Source organism: Anser cygnoides, chromosome 3 (genome assembly GCF_040182565.1).
Source record: "Anser cygnoides isolate HZ-2024a breed goose chromosome 3, Taihu_goose_T2T_genome, whole genome shotgun sequence".
NCBI classification, from domain to species: domain Eukaryota; kingdom Metazoa; phylum Chordata; class Aves; order Anseriformes; family Anatidae; genus Anser; species Anser cygnoides.
Window position 1 is genome coordinate 17,146,183 of NC_089875.1, and position 23,035 is coordinate 17,169,217.

General features: G+C 41.9%; 1 long non-coding RNA gene across 6 annotated transcripts in view; it reads right to left on the reverse strand.

Annotated features, from left to right (window-relative positions):
• LOC106043150 (uncharacterized) overlaps nucleotides 1-22,631 on the reverse strand; it is a 60,153-nt gene extending 37,522 nt beyond the window's left edge. For 3 of the 6 annotated variants that reach the window (XR_010830083.1, XR_010830082.1, XR_001211532.3), the window contains exons 1-5: nucleotides 22,372-22,631; nucleotides 15,339-15,403; nucleotides 15,014-15,083; nucleotides 13,587-13,650; nucleotides 2,533-2,624 (exon numbers count right to left, since the gene is read on the reverse strand). This is a non-coding gene — a long non-coding RNA (uncharacterized lncRNA). The remainder of the gene's footprint in view (nucleotides 1-2,532; nucleotides 2,625-13,586; nucleotides 13,651-15,013; nucleotides 15,084-15,338; nucleotides 15,404-22,371) is intronic. The other 3 variants (XR_007168881.2, XR_001211533.3, XR_007168880.2) reach the window with 3 other exon arrangements.
• Nucleotides 22,632-23,035: the final 404 nt, after the last annotated feature.

Below are 23,035 nucleotides of genomic sequence, written 5' to 3' on the forward strand. Positions count from 1 at the left end.
TCCTATTTCAGCATCTAAATCAAGCTCTTGTAATACTTGGCTACCAGCTGCTGTTCCCAAGGACTAGATGCAACAAATTAAAACATTTTATTTTTTTCCCCTTCGTGTCTAAATTGGTATCTTTAGGTGCTGAGCTCATTCAAAGTTATAAGGTATTTGAACGAATAATGGTAAATTGCACTTGGAGAGCTGCTAAAAAAAACCTGGTGCATATTACAAATTGAAATGGCAGCTTTTTAGCACTGCTGTTTTACAAAGTAAGTATCCCCAATTAGTCCCCTAAATCTTGATTTAGGCACCCTTCTTTATATCATGTGTGTATAGATATAGATGAAGACACAACACTCATAGGTACCCATTTTAGATCATCAGTGCATAAAAGCTAACGTGACTAAAATAAGCTATTACTAAATAATGAGCTATTTCCACTTATTTGCTGCAGAACTGTTGTGCTGAGAGGTGGACATTAGGAGGAGCACAGGGAGCCTGCGTGCTGACTCTCTCATGTTATTAAGTAAAAGATAAAGAAATCATCTGAAAAACTGAACACTTGTGCAATAGCTTTTTGGTGAAAAGACTGTTCTCTTTACTCAGGAGGGTCTTCTCTTTTCAGTAGTAAAGGTATAACTGGTGATTAAATCCAGGCTAGCAAAAGAGCTAGAGATTAAGGGTTGTATCAGCAACCGAGGGTCTGTCAAAACAGACAATATGGATATTTAGTGTTACAGAAAGTCTCTCGTGTATAATTGGACTGTTTACTGAAGAGAAAGAAATGAAAATGAGAAGGCATTAGAATAGTACATATAATAATATAAAAAATGCAGATGAGGACTTGTGTAAACCCTCTTCTCTGCTACAGAAGCGAGGGGAAAACCTGTGAAATCAAAACCACTAGCAGTAAGAAGAGTTACACAAGGATATAAATCCTCCAGTTTGGGGCCTCTTGATGATCCTCTTGACTTAGGGCCCTTGCATGGCCCTGGCACATACAGGGAGATTTTAAGTGACTGCATGTTCTTGTGTACCCACCTCATAAGGGGATTTTTTCCTCTAGAGATGTTTTGGTCAGTGCTAAGGATGGGATGTCTGACTGGACAGGCAACTGCTGAGGAACCTCTTCAGAAGGGATCTCGAGGACCTGTGCAGTTTGTCCATCGTTGCAAGCATTTGATTTTGATTTAAAATATGTGAAAATACCTTGATAGGTTCAACCTATTTACATTGAATAATCAGGTAGGTACTTGGACTGACATCTCTTCAGCTGAGCTCTCTTCTCCTGCTGCTCTGAAAAGAGCTGAGCTCCAGGTCAGTACTGAAAAAATCTGAAGCAGATGGAAACTGGAGAGCAGGAAGAGGAAAAAAGAAATCAAAATTGGCTATTTATAGTCATCTCCAAATTCGCTTGATTTTGGGGTATGCCTGTGGTGGTTTGTGATAGGACGTGCTTAGCTTGGAGACAACATCAGGAGAAAACTCACCAAAGCACACGTCTGATATGATCTGCATAATAACATGCATCTAGTGTGCATAAAGACAGTTTCAGCTGTTTCTCATGCAGAAAGGCAACTGCATTTAGGGACTAGGCCACCCACTGCCAGGAGAAAAATGCTTGAATCTTCAATACCTTTGATTCATGGGCTTTAGGAGGCAAGAATTGTACTGTGGCAGCAGGTGCCTGGGAAGCATGCTAAATTTCATACCCCTCATCCTCTCCCCGTCTCCCACATCCTGCTTCTAAGCTGAAGCTTCTGTAGCTGAAACTTTTTTTTCCTGCTACCTCTGCATAAATTGCCTATTTTCCATTTTGACAGGAGTTTTGCTGAAAAGTTATTTTCCCCTTGTCTCTGCTGCACTGATGATTTTGTAGTTGTCCTTTCCTGAAATATCCAAGTTAATTTTGTAGCTATTGAACAGTGCTGTGTAAATGTAGCTTTATAACCTTTAACCACAACACAACACCCTCCTCTCTGTAATCTCCGCCTCCTGTACCTATTCTTGAAAACTGCCAGAAGCAATGTTTCTGCCTTATAAATCTGAGCCTTTAAGATAGGTAGGCACTGCTACAGCTGAAGCTGTCCATCTGACTGATTTTCTGATAACGTCTTCTTGATGTATTTCTGGTAAACAGTTTTATTTGTAGGAGATTACAGTCATAGTAAAAATCCAAATAGTGACAAAATAGTTATGAGAGGCAATGCTGGAATTTCCACTCATTTTGCATTTATCCTTAACCTCAAGCTAAGCTTGCTGCCAGTGATTTTTTCACTACCTTCTAAATACAGACCATGAAGAGAATTTTGTTCTGACTGAAGTCCCACACCATCAATTAGTATAGAAGAATACTTTCCTTGACAGTATTTGATTCCCTAAAATGAACAATATTTTTCTGAGTCCTCTGCCTGCAGAGAAACTGAGTCTGCACCTGTGTGGAAAACAACCAGTATGTTTTCATGTGAAAAACCCTTAAACGTAGCAATTACATAAGCCAAATTGTGAGTGGGTGTGGTTTATTGGTGGCTGCATTTATTGTACCTTATCATCCGCAGAAAATGAATCATCTGATATAGAAGTGGCTCTTCAGGGACTTCAGCATGCGGTTGGAACTGCAGAATTGAGTCGATTCTCTGAAAGATAGGAAAGAGATCCCTTAGAATATAGTTGGAACAATAATATTGAAAACAGTGATTTTCTGTCAGGTAACTAAGAAAAAAGTATTTATATTTGGGTACTTAGGCACCTAGAAAGAGTCCTGATTTTTCCATATGGTAACCCTGAGAGCTGTGTCTTGTTAACACATCTAAAAATCAGGCTGCTTATGTTGATTCTTATGTCTATTTCCAGAGCTGGCTGAATCAAAGGATAGGGGCAGAAGCGCCTTCTCTTTGGAGAAGGAAGCAGGGCACGTGTAATGGCAATAGAGACATAAAGATCCACATGGGCCCATGGACTCACTGTCAGACTGGTGTGGCAAAATATGCTGGCACAGCTTTTGTGAAGTCCTGATTATACTGAAGACCGAGGCTCTATCCGTCCACATGTGTTTAAAGTATGTCTTCAGAGTCTTGCTGGCATAGAGCAGCTTGTTTTTCAAAGCAGACATGTTAATCACAGCCAAGGAGAGAGTAGGAATTTGTCCCTTTCTACCTGTCTCCTTTAGATGATTTCCAGACTTCCATCTGAGCTATGTGTTTACGTTTCATTTCTCCTTACTCCTCATTGTGATTTAACTCCATGATTAACTGCTCTTTTTCTGTTACATTTCACAATGTTTAAATAAGGGTGGTACTCAAACCTCTTACTGTTTCCTAGAAGATGACAGAAGACTTCTGGTACGCTTGTGATGTGAGATCAGAAAGTATAGTTCAGGGAAAAGGATTCTAAATTACACTGTTGTTTGTAGTGTATTGAAGTGTGAGAAGTAAAGGCAGGAAGTCCATGCAGATATCATTTTGTGATTCAGTGGTTGAATTACTTAATGACAAAGCTCTTCTTGCCAAATTTTGATGTCCTCTTGCCTTCACAATGTCGGCACTAATCAGATATTTATACTCACTTTACGTAAGGTATTGTTCTCTTGTCACTCTTGGATCAGCAATACCTTTCAGGAGAGAGACAGCCTCTTCTTACCTAGTTTGCTCAGTGATCTAGTTGAATGCATACTGAAGTACCACTGACAGGCATTTAACTAGATCACTGAACAAACTACATTAACAGGTTCTTTCTCTCTCATCTAGCAAGGCAGACATGGTCACACAACTCTGAATAGTAAGGCTTTTGAGGAAAGAAGAGTCTCTCCAGACTAGAATAGGCCAAATGTAGTTCAACTGCAAAGCCATGCCCAGAGTGCAATATTTACACCCAGGGCAAAAGATGTGACTACTGCTGCTTGAGCTAGCATTTTATAAAATTAACAGACAATAAATAATAGAAATAATAGATTGACAATAAAAAATAGATAATAAATCTAGCAGATTTATTTAAACTCTGGTGAAGAGTTGGATGCTATATGTCAGATTATTGGTTAAGCTGGACAAGTAGGAGAACTGAAAAAATAGGGTATTTTTAACAGCTATTGTGCCATATTATAGGTTGTCTTCAATAGTCATCTGATTCTATAATTCAGTTTATTCTAGTGTGTTGGTGTTTTCATTTGTTTTGGTTTTTTTCTCATCACCATTTCAATATTTTTTTGTAAAGTGTTAAAAAGAAAACAAGAACGCCAATCTTTCTCCCCCAAAAGTACTGAAGAAGGTATTCGTTGTTCATTTTTTCCACTTTTAATTATTTTATGGTCCTGTTTTTAAAAGCAACTATGTTAAAGAAAAAAAGACAGCTATGGCACTTTTGGCACTTAATTCTATCTGTCAGTTTCCTATGATGAAACACAGTTTATACTGGCCTTCCTCCTGTTACCTTTGCAGTACTAGAACAACAATAGGAAGTTTTCAGTGAAATTGGACCCAGTCGTGGAGCTGCTAAATACTAGAGAGCATCATCCAGTTATGAAGTCCCCCAAGTGGAAGGCTGAGAGAGTATTACAGGGGAGCATCATATATTGATATATTGAAGTCTTGCTCTTACTCTTTCTTAAACATCCATTTATGTCTGCAGCTGTACACAAGGTATTAAGTTAGACAGGATTTTTTTTCTTACACAGAAGTGCAGTTCTTCTGTAGGCTGAGTAGGAGACTGCCTTTATGTTGAGCAATGTCAAATAAATTCTGCCAGCAGTGGCTATCTGTAGAAAACTGGTCTGGTTTTGTCACAGAACATTAACAACAAAAAATAATCAGGAAGGACTTTATCATTCGTGATAGAATAAGCTCTTGGAAAAACTTGCCTTTTTAGTTTTAATTTCAGTGTTTGGTTTTCAATTTAGATTCCAATATTGGTCTACAGAACTTATGTTTTCACCTGTAACATGAGAACTGTGCTTTGAAATTGTGAGAAACACTCCGTAGCCAATAACTTAGGCTCAGGCGAGGATCTCAGTGAAGTAGTAATTTATTCGCGATTGCAATGGCGGGCGCCCCACAAGCAGGAGAGCGCACCTACTAGTTCCAAAACACAGTTTATATACTTTTTGATGATAGGACCCTCCCCTGTTTCCCCACTGGAGTGGGTAATCCAGGTTCACAATCTATCTGATGCTTCACAGACAATGCCTGGCCTTCAGTTGCCGGCCTGTTTTTGAGATGGTAATGTTTTCTCCCCTTATCTGGCTTGACTTAACATAGTGATTTTCACCTGATTGCTCTAAGGAGTCTGGTTGTCTGCATTTTAAGAGGTCACCTGCTGAGCTTTCTTATCACTGTAAGCATATCTCAATACCACATTCCTTCCTTCTATACAATGTAACACTGCAAAAACAACATTTCTTTTCCCACAATTCCCCCTTTTCTCTTTTTATAATTTGTTGATTTTTGCAAAATTTTTTTCTCTAAGATGTAATTTGGTAGATGTCTTCCTCTTCTTCCCTTTCTTTGCTTTCCATTTCCTCTAATATCATCATCTTATCTGAGTAGGGTGGTGGATCCATGGTCATTTGTTTCAAAAGTGCAGTTTCAATTAACCGCTGGACAAGTCCCCTTACACAGGGGATAATGCAACAACCAATGGCTGTCAAAACTCCTGCTACTACAATCAAGGATGTAAATATGGACACTACCATCCCTTTCCATTTACCAGACCAAGATTCCAACCATCCTGTGATGGAAGTGTCTGCTCCTGAGTTTTCTGCCAATTCATTGGCAAGGGTGGTAAGCCCTTGCAATGCTCTAGTTACTGTGCCATCCGGGGCAGTATTGTTAGGGATAAAAGTACAACAACGGTTGCCCAGCATCACGCACACACCACCTTTCTCCGCAAGAATCATATCTAATGCTATTCTGTTTTCCCAAGCCATTTTGCTGGTGGCATCTAGTTGTTCAGCGATTCCTCTTATCGCATCTCTTGTATAGTTTATGAATCTCTGCTGATTATAATAGATATAATTAATCCAATCCACATTTTTATTAATTGTTACCCACCAGAACAGTGACTCAAACCCTGCAGCAATTTGATTCCTGGCTTTATGTTCATCAGGAACTCCTCTAGGCACCCCTATAGAATCTATGTATACTCTATCATCAAATGATATTCCAAAGCCTCTTTTACTTCTTCTGGGTATCTGTGATGTTTCACTTTCAAATGCCAGGGTGAAGGGTATAGCTAATTGAACAAGTGCACAAGTGCCTCCCCAGTTAGATGGTAGGGTGGACCGTAAGATCTTCCCTCCATAGTACCACCAGAGATCTGCCCTGGGGATCTCAAGTCTGGAGCAGTTTCCCATCAAGTCCTCAGTAGCATTCAAGGTCCTCGTGCACAAGGCAAATTCTCCCAGATGCCAGGTAGCACTCACAGCCTGCCGTGAGAGGCAAGCTGTATGGTTACCTATAGCTGTGGAGAATACAGGGGGAACCCTGATATTGCTATCATGCGAGGAAGGGAATAGTAAAGAGAGAGACTTACAGGCCTCATTTCCCCAGGCAGTCTTTTCTTGGTACAATGCAATCATACATCGCATCCCTCGGGAGTCCTTGGTCCACCCCAGTGGGCAGGGCACTATCTGGGCAATCAGTCATCCCGAGGCACAAGCATAGCAATTGCTATGGTTGAGACTCTGGACAGTATATTTGACCCATTCTATCCAGGCATTCACATCCCCATACCCTGTTTCAATCTCAAATGTTTGAACTGCCGCATTTCAAAGAAGGCCTCCTGTTTTCTCTCCTGTTTTCTCCTTGAGTTTCTCCCTTTCTCTGATGGCAATAGAGGATCGTTTCCATACAGCTATTCTCAATCTGGCTGTTGGGTCTCTACCAGTTATTTGTTCCCTCTGCTCAATTGTCGTTGGGCATTTAAATCTCCACAAGCTAACACCTCACAAGCATCAAACATGGCAGATTGTGGTACATAACCCTCTGTCACATTCACCCATATTTTTATGGGGTATCCCATCTTACTATTATCTGGTCATGCCTTTTCCAAGTTGCCAATTGACCAAGGCTTTCTCTGAGGCCTATAATCACTAAAAACAAAATTAATAATTGATTTTTCCCTGTCATTATTTTTAAACCTTAGGTTTCCAAATAATTATCAATACAAAGAATAACCATAACAAACCCCCCTTGGGAACACTTCAATTCACTATAGGCCAGTCCTTTCTCTCAATCACAAGTCACACTCATTAGTTACCTGTGAAAATAAAAGGTTAGTTTACAATCGCAAGCTCTTATCCCGCTCAGAGTCCACTATGAGATTTTTCTCTTCGATTTCAGCTTCCAACAAGTCTTCTGTAGGAACAGCTTCCCAGGTACTAGGGTCGATGGATGCCTTCACTCGAGTATAGTGAGTCCAACCTTTTTCCGCAGTTCCTATGGCTGTTTCAGTGGTTAGTAGTACTTGGAAGTGTCCTTCCCATTCGGGCCGGAGTTGATCCTTTCCAGGTCTGAATCAGGACCCAATTTCCCACGGGTCCTGAGAAATGACAAAGAAGAGGACAACCCCAGAACACAGTTCTTAAGAAAACTCTCTTGTTTCGAATTGTGGTATCTCATCCCTTCTGCCCAGACAGGGTAATCCGAACAGCATCTCATACGGTGAAATTCCTATATTGTTTCTTGGTGCTGTTTGAACCTGGAGGAGTGCTAAAAGTAAACATTTTACCCAAGGAAGTTGGGTTTTTAACACTAATTTAGTTAATTGCTTCTTTAATGTCTGGTTCATTCGCTTTGCCTTCCCAGAAGAGGAGGGGTGCCAGGGGGTGTGAAAAGCCCACTCAATCTCTAAGGCCTGCATTAACCCTTGCAGTACTTGTGAAGTGAAATTATTTCCTTGATCTGAATCAATGTTTTCAGCTATCCCATATCTAGGGACTATTTGCTCCGGTGATACCTTAGCCACCGTGTTTGCAGTGGCAGATAAGAGGGGAAAGCTTACACCCATCCAGTCACGTGGCCAATTAGGACAAACAAGTACTTAAATCTCCCTCCTTTACGTAACTCAGTAAAGTCTACCTGTATACTTTGTAAAGGTCGAATCCCTGGCTCCCGTCCCCCTCTAGGTTAGTTACAAATGACCTTTTTATTTGCTTTTTGACATATGGTACATCCTCTGCATATTTGCTTCACTAAAGTGTATATTCCTACACAGACATACTTTCTTAGCACAACATCACACATTGCTTGCATCTCCCAATGACTCTCTTGATGTAAAACATCATATTTGCCTCATTGGTGCTTTATTCAGCATTTCTCTCCCATCAGGGAGTATCCATTTTCCCTCAGGCTTCGTGGCTCCTGATTCCTTACAGAAATCTCTCTTAAAAACTTTTTAGTTCTTTCTTAGTTTTCAACAATTCCCTGAATCCTCTCTGGATTTATTCTCAGTTTTCCCTCAGACATTAGATGCCTTAAATACCTGACTTCTCTTTCTACGTATTGTAATTTATTTTTCAATACTCCCAAGCCCTGCTTTCCCAGAAAGTTGAATAGCTTGTTAGTAGCTTCCTTCACAACTGTTTTCTCCTGTCCTGACAATAAACAATCATACACATTTTGTAACAGAAATTCCTCCTTGGGAGGTTGGAATTGCTCCAAAATCTGTTCTAGAACTTTGCCCAAATTAATCAGAGGCCCTGTAAACCCCTGAGGTAAAACTGTCCATATGTATTGTTGCTTCCGCCCCCACTTCAGAGTCTTTCCAGTCAGAGGTGAATATATCTTTGCTCTCAGGGCCTGAGAGCACTCCATTAATACCACTGTTATTCCAGTCTAACAATTTACTATTTGAATGCCCAATTTCATCATCAAATCCCTTCCCAACAAGTTAGTCCCTGCCTTGGGTACATACAATAATTGCCCAGAGATCATTTTATCCCCTAGTCTCAGCTTGGTACCCCCCAAAGGTGGCACTGTTACCCCAGCCCCTTCTACCCCCATCACTTGTTAGGGTTTCATTAGTTAATTTAATCCCTGATACTTTACAGGCCAGTAATGACCTAGCTGCCCCTGTGTATTGTGTTTGATGGCAAGGTTCGGGAGGGGGCTGCAGTGGCAGCCCCCACGAGGAGAATCCAGAAACCACCCCGTAGCAGATAAGGGACAATTTCATCCGGCCCCAGAGGGGCCCACCGCTGCCCAGAGCCAAGCCATGAGCAACACAGTCCGTGCCTCTGTGAGAGCACATCCACGAAAACAAACATACAAACAAACAAAAACCTGCTGCTCAACAGCAGCTGGGAGAGCGAGGAGTGAGAAACCTCCCCGCAGACACCAAAGTCAGCACAGACGGAGGGGGTGGAGGCGCTCCAGGTGCCGGAGCCGAAGCCCCCTGCGGCCTGTGGAGAGGCCCCTGGTGGAGCAGGCTGCCCCCCCTGCCCCCCCCTTCTCGATACTTGGGAAATTGACCAAACACCACAGCAAATATACCAAAACTTCTAGACGGTTACTTAGATAATGCCTACATCCTCTTTCCCTGCTCATTCAACTTTCCCAACTCATTCAAAAAACAGCTCTGTCAAACATTACATACCACACCTTTAACACCTTCAATAACTCTTCTTAACACTTCTTCCTATCTTTCTCCAGCCTGTACTTTCTCCAAAGTCTCAGTCATTAGCCAACTTAATTCCATACCTTTCTCCCTCATCCCATTTTCCTTCTCTCCTCCTTCTTCCACTCCGGATATTCCTACCTGAAGTGGCCAGCCTGCCCACACTTAAAACATCCCATCAAAGCCTGTCCCTGCTAAGATTCAGGCCACAACACGGGTAGCTTTCCTTGCCTGCCATTCCTTCATCTCTCTTCCCCTCTTTTCCATCCTGGCCCTGACTCCCCCTGAAGATTTTCTTCCTCTTTCTCCAACCCTCTGCCTGACTACCTGCTACACTGTCAATACCATTAGTTTCACTCTCTGCTTTTCCTTCTCATCTCCCCTCTTGACACACACGTTCAGGGCCTCCCACAGGAGGGCCCCCCAGTGACTGTTCACTACATCCCCCCCACCTTCTGGAGCATTTTCTGTGCATCTTGCCAGGCTTCAATCACAAAATGAGCTTTCAAGAGCCCTTGGGATACCGGGTCCTCAGGATTCATCCCCAAGTACTTTTTCATTCTGACCCCAAGTCTCTCATATGATTTCTGTGTTGCACACTATTATTCTTCCAGCCAGGATCGGCAAGTGGTTATTTCTGCCCTGCCGGTATTACCCCTGGTCCTGGAGGATGAGTTCTTTCCCATTTTTGTATTGCAGCTCTCCTCCTGATCATTCCCATTTCTTTCCCTGTAAACAACATATTTATATACATAATTCCCCCTCCCCAAGAGTATAAGTTAGGCCCTAGGAAACTCCTAACCTCTCTGCTGGTAAGGAGGGGGGGAAGTTCACTTAAGAGGATACACAGATAGTGTTAGTGCTGTTAGTATCAGGGAAGGCAAAATTCTCAGTACCTCTTCTACCTTGTTCTAATTCTTTTACCAGTTTGGGGTACCTCCTGTTCCCAGAGCTAATGTTATCTATAGTTCCTGTCTCTTCTTTCGGAGAAACTGCTACAGCAGCCGCTGCTGCTGCAGCAACTTGGGGGTTATAAGGAGGAGGTAAGTTATCCAGAAGGTCCCATTTATCACTTGTCTCTTCCTTTTTCTTTCCCTCTTTATTCTGATTTTTGCTCAAAACCAAATTTATTCCTTGTATCCAACAAGCTGCATACTCCGATTCTTCTTCCGAAAATGGAAATTTGTTATTAACATAAAAATTTAAGGCCTGACATACCCAATCTTTGTCAGACCCGTATTTTGGCCAAAATACTGCAGCTCCTTTAATTGGTTCTTTCGTCCAGACTGATACACAATATTTAACCATTTTCTTCCTATCTTTTTCCTTAGTTTTGGGGTTATTCTTCCAATTTCTCAACATCCTTCCTAAAGGACAGTCGGGAGGCACTCCCCCAGGGATATCTCCCTGTCCCCTGGAACTCATATTTCCCATTTTTCCTATCCTGGAAAATGGGGGTGTACTGCCAAGCACTACCCCGTGCAAGGATTACCGCACACCAAATTTCCCTGGTGTACTGCCAAGCACTACCCTGTACAAGGCTTACCGCACACCAAAATTCCCTGGTGTACTCCGAGCACTACCCCGTGCAAGGATTACCGCACACCAAATTTCCCTGGTGTACTGCCAAGCACTACCCTGTGCAAGGCTTACCGCACACCAAAATTCCCTGGTGTACTCCGAGCACTACCCCGTGCAAGGATTACCGCACACCAAATTTCCCTGGTGTACTCCGAGCACTACCCCGTGCAAGGATTACCGCACACCAAATTTCCCTGGTGTACTCCGAGCACTACCCCGTGCAAGGATTACCGCACACCAAATTTCCCTGGTGTACTGCCAAGCACTACCCTGTGCAAGGCTTACCGCACACCAAAATTCCCTGGTGTACTCCGAGCACTACCCCGTGCAAGGATTACCGCACACCAAATTTCCCTGGTGTACTGCCAAGCACTACCCCGTGCAAGGCTTACCGCACACCAAAATTCCCTGGTGTACTCCGAGCACTACCCCGTGCAAGGATTACCGCACACCAAATTTCCCTGGTATACTGCCAAGCACTACCCCGTGCAAGGCTTACCGCACACCAAAATTCCCTGGTGTACTCCGAGCACTACCCCGTGCAAGGATTACCGCACACCAAATTTCCCTGGTGTACTCCGAGCACTACCCCGTGCAAGGATTACCGCACACCAAATTTCCCTGGTGTACTGCCAAGCACTACCCCGTGCAAGGCTTACCGCACACCAAATTTCCCTGGTGTACTCCGAGCACTACCCCGTGCAAGGATTACCGCACACCAAATTTCCCTGGTGTACTGCCAAGCACTACCCCGTGCAAGGCTTACCGCACACCAAATTTCCCTGGTGTACTCCGAGCACTACCCCGTGCAAGGATTACCGCACACCAAATTTCCCTGGTGTACTGCCAAGCACTACCCCGTGCAAGGCTTACCGCACACCAAATTTCCCTGGTGTACTCCGAGCACTACCCCGTGCAAGGATTACCGCACACCAAATTTCCCTGGTGTACTGCCAAGCACTACCCCGTGCAAGGCTTACCGCACACCAAATTTCCCTGGTGTACTCCGAGCACTACCCCGTGCAAGGATTACCGCACACCAAATTTCCCTGGTGTACTCCGAGCACTACCCCGTGCAAGGATTACCGCACACCAAATTTCCCTGGTGTACTGCCAAGCACTACCCCGTGCAAGGCTTACCGCACACCAAATTTCCCTGGTGTACTCCGAGCACTACCCCGTGCAAGGATTACCGCACACCAAATTTCCGTGGTGTACTGCCAAGCACTACCCTGTGCAAGGCTTACCGCACACCAAAATTTCCCTGGTGTACTCCGAGCACTACCCCGTGCAAGGATTACCGCACACCAAATTTCCCTGGTGTACTCCGAGCACTACCCCGTGCAAGGATTACCGCACACCAAATTTCCCGAGACTCTTCCTTTCTCTCCCTTATCTCACGCTTCGTCCGTCTCCGGCCGCGCCCCTCGCGGAGCTACGGAACCGCGGATCAGGACTCCACACTCGCTTCGTACAAAAGTACGTCTCAATCACACATCACACATCACACAGAGTCTCACCCGACCCCCAAAGCAATACTTAATATTTCTTACCTTGGTCTGTGCACAGAGTTACCGGATCAATTCTTAAAACCCTGAGTGCCTACCTTCTTCCCTTTCCCCACTACTTCACGGATCCTGCCTCTTTCATCAGTCTCGGGCCCTCTGTCAGCTCTCCGCAGAACCGCCACCGTCGATGCACAGGACCGCTGAAATCAGCGGGGCATGCCTTCCTGCTGCTGCGGCGGTGGGGCTCCCCGGTAGGTGACTGGCTCCCGGACGAGCCCCCAAATTGTGAGAAACACTCCGTAGCCAATAACTTAGGCTCAGGCGAGGATCTCAGTGAAGTAGTAATTTATTCGCGATTGCAATGGCGGGCGCCCCACAAGCAGGAGAGCGCACCTACTAGTTCCAAAACACAGTTTATATACTTTTTGATGATAGGACCCTCCCCTGTTTCCCCACTGGAGTGGGTAATCCAGGTTCACAATCTATCTGATGCTTCACAGACAATGCCTGGCCTTCAGTTGCCGGCCTGTTTTTGAGATGGTAATGTTTTCTCCCCTTATCTGGCTTGACTTAACATAGTGATTTTCACCTGATTGCTCTAAGGAGTCTGGTTGTCTGCATTTTAAGAGGTCACCTGCTGAGCTTTCTTATCACTGTAAGCATATCTCAATACCACATTCCTTCCTTCTATACAATGTAACACTGCAAAAACAACATTTCTTTTCCCACAAAATAAATAAGATACAGTAAATCTGAAGTCTTCATTTTAAAGTTGTATTTCCACTAATGTCCAGAATGGCACCAGAAATTCACTATTTACATTTTACTCTTAAATGTCCATTCTTCAGTGCTAATTGACTCTACACTTCGTAATCCTCTATTTCCATTTCTTCATACATCTACCTGTTCTGAACATAACTCATTTGTATGTCTTCTGTAGAGTTTCCACAGGTGTCCTCCTCCTCCTCTGTGGAGTAAATGGTGATGAAAAATTTATTGTGACAACTTGCCTACTATTTTTTAATTTATCCAAATTCAGATATTGTTGGAAATTCACCAGATTATTATTATTTTAGGAGGAGCAGGGGAGGGGAAGAAGATTAAAATTTGGCAAAGGAAGTTAGTTGAATGGGTGTGGACATCAGGACCATTGCAGACTAATTTTGCTGTTTTTTTCCTTGTGGTTTTAGTCAGTTTAGGGAAGCTGAGGAGTGATTTGGGAAGCACGGTGTGTCAAAGGTAATGTTCAGCTGAAGGTTATCAGTACATCATAGTCTGGGTTGCCAAATACAAGTCACTTTACCAATTAGTGTGAAACTCAGGGATTATGGTGTACTGATTACCAGCTGAATGCTGACTTTGTCGATACAGACAATGGCTAGAATGATGATTTTCTTAGGACAGATTTTTTTTCTATTCAGTTTATTTCTAGAATATTTACTTGAGGCTGGACAATGCCTAATGGTTAGACAATGAGGTGAAGTAAGGCAACTCATGTCACTGACTAATCCAGATGCTCTATGCATAGGATTTAGCAATTACCTCACACTCTATATTCTTTTTCTGCTCTAATTTTGTGATCTTCAAACCTGGATTTTTATTATTTTGTCATCTGTGTCAATTCTTCCACTGAATAATTCACAAATCCCCTTTTAATAAATGAATACTAATGATTAGCTAATACATCAAAGAATGCTGATGTAAAGATTTCTCCATAATTGCCACCAAACCACTGGCAAGTGTGGTGAATCAACTATTTTATGTCTTATACTTTAATATTGAACATGCTGAATTTTATGGACTAACTGAAATAAAAATAAATGACAAGGAAAAACCCTTTATGTAGCTGAAAATGCAAATTGAATGGATTTCAGAAGTTTATGTATTCCTGATTTCTTGTTCAGAGTAGCAAGGTAATGCCACATTAAAAGTGGTGGGAAAAGAATTACTCCAATGATATTCAAAACTCATGGTTGATTTAATTTATACACATGTAACAGTAATACTTGAGGACTCCACATCTAAGCACAAATAACTTTAGATCCAAGGTTTGCTCTTTGTTTTATACAATATATATATATCAGGTTACCTCAATGTATTGAATAAGCAGAGTAATTCACAGTATAATTTGAGGAGAAACTCAGAATTTTTGCCTGGAGCATATACAATATTTCCAACATTGATAGTATTATGTATGTGGAAATCCAATACTGCAATGAAATCAAGATACTAGTACTGTATCTAGAGTCTTACATACTCCACGAAACAAGTTGCTTTGCACGTTCTAACTGTACACAATTTAACTAAATTTACATACTGAAATATTTTACCTGAAGAGAGATTGCTGGATGTGGTGTTCACACACCAATTGCCTAATATGTAGGGTCTATAGTTCAATACCTTTGAAAGCAATGACAGTGAAATTGCATTAGTGGACCTTTTTCCTTTGTATGTGTTTAAAGATAAATAAAACAGCTTAAGAATGGTATTTCTGGAGAAGCAAAAATATTATGGACCCAGACTGGGGAGACTGAAAAACAGAAATTACAATTAAGCGCTACAGTCAACATATTTTGAATGTAGGTCAGATTTCAAATGCTCTAATGTTTGAGCATTGGTTGATGAATAAGGCTTAGTTATTCCAATGAAGCTTACCTAAGCCTCTCTTGCACTTGAACTTAAATTTTTATTCTCTCATGCATTAGTTGCAAATCAGCATCCTGGAATAAAAGAGAAACAGGTGCTCAAAAATATTTCAGTTGAAATTATTTTTATTGAGTGAAGAAAGGGAGTTAAAATATTTGGACTGGTTATTTTGGAGTGCAATCAAAACTCTGATTTTACTGTTACCATTTGACAGGCCATGCCCACTAATTTTCCACACCTCAAAGTGAGGGTAAATATGATACTAAGATTCTAGAATTGCAATTTCAGTCTACTTCTTTTCTTCATGCCAATTTTATTCCAGGCATGGGCATCCTCTTCCTGATCTTACTTTCCTTCAGAGTCATTAAGCTTTTCTGCGAGATGGATCCTTCCAGCTGATCAGAACGCCATGTTCTCTGAACACTGGTGATCTAAAACTAAGTTCAAACTTCAAAACTTCAAGATAAATGGGAAACCTGACATACATTTGTTTTTTTCCTTCTGTAACACCAACAGGACAATCTCCGTATTCCCAGGGCATAGGTAAAGCAGGGGAAGGTCAAGCAGATTCCATTCTGTATGGTGCATACATAGAAAATGCATGGTTATGTTAAGAACTTGAAAATTTTTCCAAGAACAACTGGGGTCTTGAGTCGCTCTTGTCTTTCTGCCACTCTGGATCATATTGGGTAATGTTTCGTGAAAACACATCATGTGCGAAGTAAAATTCTTTGGATATACTTAAAATCATTTAGGTTGCTTATGCCATGAAAAGATGCTGATACAAGCGATGAAGACTATTCAGATTATTTTTTTTTTTAAATAAATGTGTTTCTGAGGATAGGCCTTACATTATTAGAGTGACTTGCAAGGTGAGAAAATCAGAGTGAGAATACTGGTGACTACTATACAGCAGTGCTTACTTGTAAAGATACATGTTAATACATTAAAATATTTAATATTTTTTTGCATAGTTAGTAATCTTTCTATTGCCTCTTTCTTGTCTCCGTTTTTTAAAAAGAAAGGAATAACATGGCTGTCACAATAGAATATTTTTCAGCAAGAAAACTAATCTCCTGTGTCGCCAAACTCCCTCAGCAACTTGAGAGCTATACAAGGCCACTTCTTAGCAACAAAAGGGACATTTTTGTCCTTGGATGTGTACAGATGGTATTCAGTGAAGTACACAGAAGCCAAGGCATGTCTTAGTAGTAGAAATAGCTGAGATTTTTGGAAGATTATGGTTAGAAAAGAAAAGCAGTCTATTTCTTTCATTCCTTTATAATTGGTGTGACTGTTGGACACTGGGGAAGCACACGCAAATATATAACAATTCATACTATGCAGTAGGATTACAATTGAAAAAGGACACAAAGACGTGGAGAAAGAGAGAGTCAGTCATTGTTTGTCTGCTTGGTTAAGGAAAAATATCAAGCCCTTCCCTCTGCTTAAAAATAGTCCCACTGGTATCAGTACATTGCTCTCCAAGCTGTAACACAGGGAGGAGTAGGGAATGTCCCTTCCACTGGATCTGACCATTCTGGTTCTCCTGCCCTGCTAAGGTCATCTATTTATTTTTTGTAAACTAAACATTAAAAGATGCCGTGTCTGAGGAAGAGCCGTGCCTGACTCACCTTTGCAGCAAGCAGCACTAAGGTAAACCCTGGATGGCTGGTGTGCCTGCTGCCAACAACAATAGTGTTTTGTTGGTAAGAAGGCAATGTGCACAGACTAAAAACACAGTAATTGCAGTGCTGACCATTTTTGCTGGATTTGATAATTATCAGCTGAAATATCTGTTCTTTCCTCCTTTGGGAAAAATGTGTTTGACTGTTGGTGGGTTTTTTTCCCTTTTTTTTTTTCTTTATTTTGTGAGATTTAGCATGGCAGTTTACACCCTAAATGAGACATCCATGTGTTTCTAGGTTCTGGCAATAAACTGACCTGTAGGACTACTAACTAACAGAACCTTTATTCTGCACCTCCCTGCCCTCCCTCCTCCCCCTCCCCCCTTAAAAAGTAAAATGGCTGCAGTTGAAAATGCAAATGCTATTTGCAAGATTGCATTTTTTAAGGATAATTTGTGTTTGCATTTATATATGTATGCCTTAAATAGTCAGTGCTCTAGTTTTTTTAAAGTCTTAAACAAAAATATTACAGCACGATAGCGTGCCTTATTGGTTACCAAGGGTAACATGAAGTATGGGTTTAAAGGCATTTCTGTTGGCATTCCGTACATTTTACATTTTCTCTTGGATGATGCTAGGTGATATAATGTTTGCACTATGTCAGATTTTGAGATGTTCTCTTTAAAGGTAATAAAAATGAGTTAATTGGGTATCATTGAAAATCAGGAACTGTGCATAAGGAATTTATACCCGCACATTCCCCATGTTCTCTCTCCAACATTAGAACAAGTTAAAATAAATAACTCATATTATATACAGTGGTTTCTGATATACTTGCACCTGAGCTAATATGATAACTACATAGCTTGAATTAAGTTGTCTCTAAGGTAAAACTAAAATAGTTTCCTAATCCCAATATTGCAGAAAGCAAACTGGTAACATTTTAAAATCTTTGTGTTGAAAGCTGTCTTTACCCCAGTCCAAAGCAATATCTTTATTCCATTTTTACCATGTTCACCTTGAATTTTTGTGAAGCTGATACATTTTGGTTATTAAGTATAAATCATGGTGTACAAAACTGATAATATTAATTTCTGCAATGTAGGTACCACTGGTACAAGCTGTTCTTTTCTGGATATTACTTCTTTGGATGAATTTGGTTAGCTTCTATGGAAAATCTAAGATTTTCTAGGTCTTTCTGTATTAGGTTTATGTGGCAAGGTTTTGGTAGTGGGGTCTGAAGGGGTGGCCTCTGTGAGAAGAATTCAGAAGCTGCCGCATGGGCCAGTAAAGGCCGATTTTATCTGTCCCTAGTAGAGACCCGCCACTGGCCAGAGACAAGTCAATAAGCGATGTTGTTTGTGCTTCTGTGAGAGCAGATTTAAGCAAGGGGGAAAAAAAATACTGCTGGGCAACAGCAACTGGGAGAGCAAGGAGCGAGAAGCGGCCCTGCAGACCCCAAGGTCAGTGCAGAAGGAGGGCAGGAGGTGCTCCAGGCAGGCAGCAGCAGTTCCCCTGCGGCCTGTGGAGAGGCCCCTGGTGGAGCAGGCTGTCCCCCTGCAGCCCATGGGTCCCACACGGAGCAGATCTCCACGCTGCAGCCCGTGGAGGAGCCCCCAGTGGAGCAGGTGGATGTGGCCTGGAGGAGGCTGCGGCCCATGGAGAGCCCCCGCAGGAGCAGGCCCCGGGCCGGAGCTGCAGCCCGTGGAGAGGAGCCCACGCAGGAGCAGGGAGTCTGTCCATGGCACGGAGCCATGTGGGAGCAGTTCTTGAAGAGCTGCTGCCTGTGGGCAGCCCCCGCAGGCTCAGTTCGGGAAGGACGGCATCCCGTGGGAGGGACCCCACGTGGAACAGGGGCAGAGAGTGAATGTGAAGGAGTGGTGGAGATGGAGGTGTTAGGGACTGACTACAGCCCCCATTCCCCTGCCCCACACGGGGGGGGGGGGGAGTGTTTTTTTTGTTTGTTTGTTTCTCACTGCTCTAGCTTGTTAGTAATAGGCAATAAATTACATTAATCTCCTTACACTGAATCTGTTTTGCCCATAACGATAATTGTTGAGTGATCTCCCTATCCTTATCTCAACCCTTGAGCCCTTTTCATCATGTTTTCTCCCCCTTTACCTTTGATGAGAGGGAGTGAGAGCGCAGTTGTGATGGAGCTCAGCTGCCCTGCTGGGTAAAACCACCACACTCTCTCATGATAGGAGCTAGATGATATCATAAGTTAATGAGCTCACCATGACAGGATAAGGATAGGTAAGGATAGCAAAGTTTGATTTGTCATGTTGTCCTATACAACTAACAACCTTTTAAACGTTTTTATCTGTAAACTGGAACTTATGGAACATATGGAGCAGACATGGGTTCAAATACATACAATAGCGGTAGCACCTTTTAGTGATCATCTCATTTACAACTGATATATGATATGGAGTTCTTGACCACTTGAAATTATTTTTTATAGCCCTCAGTCTTCATAGATGATGCCTTGACCAATTCTCACTTGTGATTTATTTCCTGCATGCCTAGATGTTTTTCTACAGTTTAAACTGGATACTGCAGTTTTCAGCTGGTAAACCAAACTGCTGCACAACACAACATTTTGGTGTTGGTTCCACCTTACATAGCCGAGTCTTATTTATTTGTTAAATGATCTTTAGGTGAAGTTTGAGCATTTTCTTTTGAAATGTCCAGATTCAAAATGTACACCTGCACTTGCTTGACTTCAGATGCTGCTGCTTTTTTGAGGCAGAGAAGGCTGCTCAGCTTTCCCAGTAGCTGGACTGTGAATGAACAGTGATGCCTCCCTGGCTGATCTGGTATAGGGTCTAAGGTTGTAATTTGGAGTGGGCTTGGAGACACCTCATCCCCTGCTCTGGACTGAGCAGTTCCTCCTGGATGCATCTGTGTAACCTCCTTGTAGTGCAAGGAGGTTATTTGGATTTGCCACTTTCTGAGTCAGTCACCTTCTTTCCCTTATATACAGCCATTCAACATCTGCCTTGTGGTTCCACTGTTGGAGCTATGAATCATTATAAAGCACCCAGGCCAAAGATGCCTCCTTGAAACTGAAAAAAGATGTCTATAAGAAATTAAGAGTCCTTCTCAACCTACCATACAAAACTCTTTTAAGTATTTGCCACTGTCTGCCAGTATGTAACCTGAAAGCTGTCGTGTTTAAAGCAGATTTTACACAGCACAGAGTGGAAAATACAATGTACAGGGCTTGGAGCATCAAGAATGAGAACTCTGTTACTCCACATATGAACACTAATGTCCCTCGGATGTAAGAGCAGTGGATATCTCAGAGGGAATGGATAAGACAACTGTCAGATGAACAGCTAGATTAAGTAACCTTCTGTGATTCTCTGACATATAACCATAGTATTAGATGTGACTATTCATAAATACCAAATGAGCTTTTTAATATTCCATGTTTCTCAGTCAGCTAGAGATCCTTGTTCTAATTCTCAATAGCTTATAGAAATCCAGTTAGTCAAATTATATTTTCAATGAATACAAAAGGTGAGCATTGCGTGTAACCTCTATCACCTTTTGGACTATGCTGCAAAACTGTGTCTTCCTGGATCTGTAACACTGTGGGCTTCTGACACTGTCAGCTGCATTCATTGTCAGTGAGCACAGGCACAGAAAATTTGGCAGAATTAAATATTCTGAGAGCAGAGTGTCAACGTCAGATCAAATGCAAAAAATAATGTATAGGCAGGTTAGCAAAATACAGGCTTGCTGCGGCTTCTGGTAGAAAACAATGATCTGCTGCTGCCCTAATGAAGGTCCACAGGCCAGCAAGTAAAGGGCACGTCACCATTGTTAATTTACTTGAATGTCCCAGGAGAAGGCCAATATGAAACACTAATCCCCGTGAGAGAGAAATTACTGACATGACCTTAGAGCACATCAGAAGCGTGTCCGCATGTGGAATTCCTCTGGCAGTTTGTTGACAATTTGGAGTAAGGGCAGCATAATCCCTACATCTGTGAAGTCACTCTGCATCTTCATCACGGAAACTTTTCTCTCTTATTATTTTTTTCATTCTCCCCTACAATGGCATTATTGCTGTGGGTTTTTTTTCAGCTTTGCTATGGCATCTGGTATGGGCAAGAGTATGAAGGAGAGCATAGGCCTCTAAATAAACTATTTCTGAACTAGGCAAGTTTAGAAATCTGCCGCAAATGTGATTTGTGTCAATGAATATTTGGAGAGAAAGGCTGCTTGTGTGCAAGTGGGACATAGTGTTCCTGACAAAGTCCAATAGAGGACAAAAAGTGATATAAAAGCAACAAATTGCAATGCTTAGGATCTATCTTTCACCTGTTCAGGGTGCCATATAATTTATATGACTAAACAGGATAGCAAGCATTGAGTGTGCGTAATTGTTTGCCAATGTATTATGTATCAAGGACTACTTGCTGTAGGCATAGCCTCACAGTTCTATAATGAATAAGCCAATAAATTATTGGTTTGGGGAGTAATTCATCATCAGAAAAAGGGAAGAGAATTCTTCTCATTGGTTATTTGATGCAAATTCTTCACTCAGTCGTATTTAGTCATTTAAACACTAACCTAGCAGGGGGAAGACAAGACCTAGCATATGCAACAGTGAAAATAACATTTTTGTTAATCACTCTGAACATTTAAAGATTAATGAAGTCCTTCATCTGCATTAATGCAGCTATGGGTGTTCCTGTAACTACTGGTTCCCTGGCTGGTTTCCAAAACATGGAGTTTAATTTCTGTAAAAAGTAGAAAGAAAATCCTGTTGTGTTCTATACAGTTTCCCTGGTCAAAGCAGGTGTGATCCAGCTGCTGGCTACACAACTAGTACAGGCTCACTTCAGAATACCACAGAAGGCAAAGCCAAGGGATAAGAAAAACAACAACAAAAACCATAACAGATGCTGCCATCATTCCATCATTGTCCTTTTAATCACTTCCAGATTGGCTACCTGTGGGCTTCAGTTGCATTTTGGGCCCTATGAACTGGTGTGACTAGAAAATATAAGCTTTAATAAATTCCTGTTTAACAGGAAAATGGCAGCAACTGAAAATGGCATCATTACTTGAAACCCTGTGTAGGTCTGTAAGCTCTTGGAGGGCTGTCAAGTATTGTATTTGCCTGTACAGTTCCTGGTACAATGGGACATTGACCTCTGACCGGGATTTTAAAGTGTGACTATATGGCTAAAGATAATTAACACTAAGGCTTAAAATACGGAGATGAATGCATCTGTTGAATATTCTTTTGTGTTACTTAAATGAATTAGGTGAGGGCGATGAAGCAGGAGCAGAAGGGCGTAGTTTATCCAGCTGTTGCCAAAACAAGGGAGCTATACTGCAGTCCTCTCTCTCTCACACTCTTGTTCACATATGTTTGCTTGTTTGTTTGTTCTTACCTGTCTTTCTTTGGCAGTGTTGCTGTGTGCAGATGGTCCTCTTGAGTATTTTGCTCCTTACTTGCCCTTCTTCAAGTCATGCAGAGAGTGGCCAACCTACACCTTCCTTACCTTCAAATATCCTTGGGTATTTGGGGTCATTGATAGATGGTGTTTTTACTGTAGTTCATCTGCAACAGACACTAAAAATATTTCGGGAGTTAGGTTGCTTTAGTGGTGACATAATGCCAACACTGTCACCTAGGTAATGGAACTAATCACCATAGCAACAAGACTTTATCATTCAGCCGCCCAAGCGTTTTTGACAGATGGAAAGCCTAAAGATTTGAAGTAGGACACAAATGAAACCGATCTGATTGGGCTAAGTCATATTAACAGTTCATGAGCAGGAATCTTCTGTGCAAGGTGAATCAAATCAGAGGAGATGATGTATCTTTTACAGGCCCATTCACTTCAAATGCAATTGTTGAAGGTTAAAATTTTTCTTCCTCTAGGGAAAAAATGGCATTTAACTAAAATAAGTAGATAATAAACCTGATTGTTTAAATATTACTGTGCGGTCTCTAGGTATTACTCCTGTTTTAGGCATTGTATGAGACTAAATGACAAAGTACTCCTAAAAATTTTAGCTGACTGTTAGTTCACTTCAGGGGTAGTAATTTAC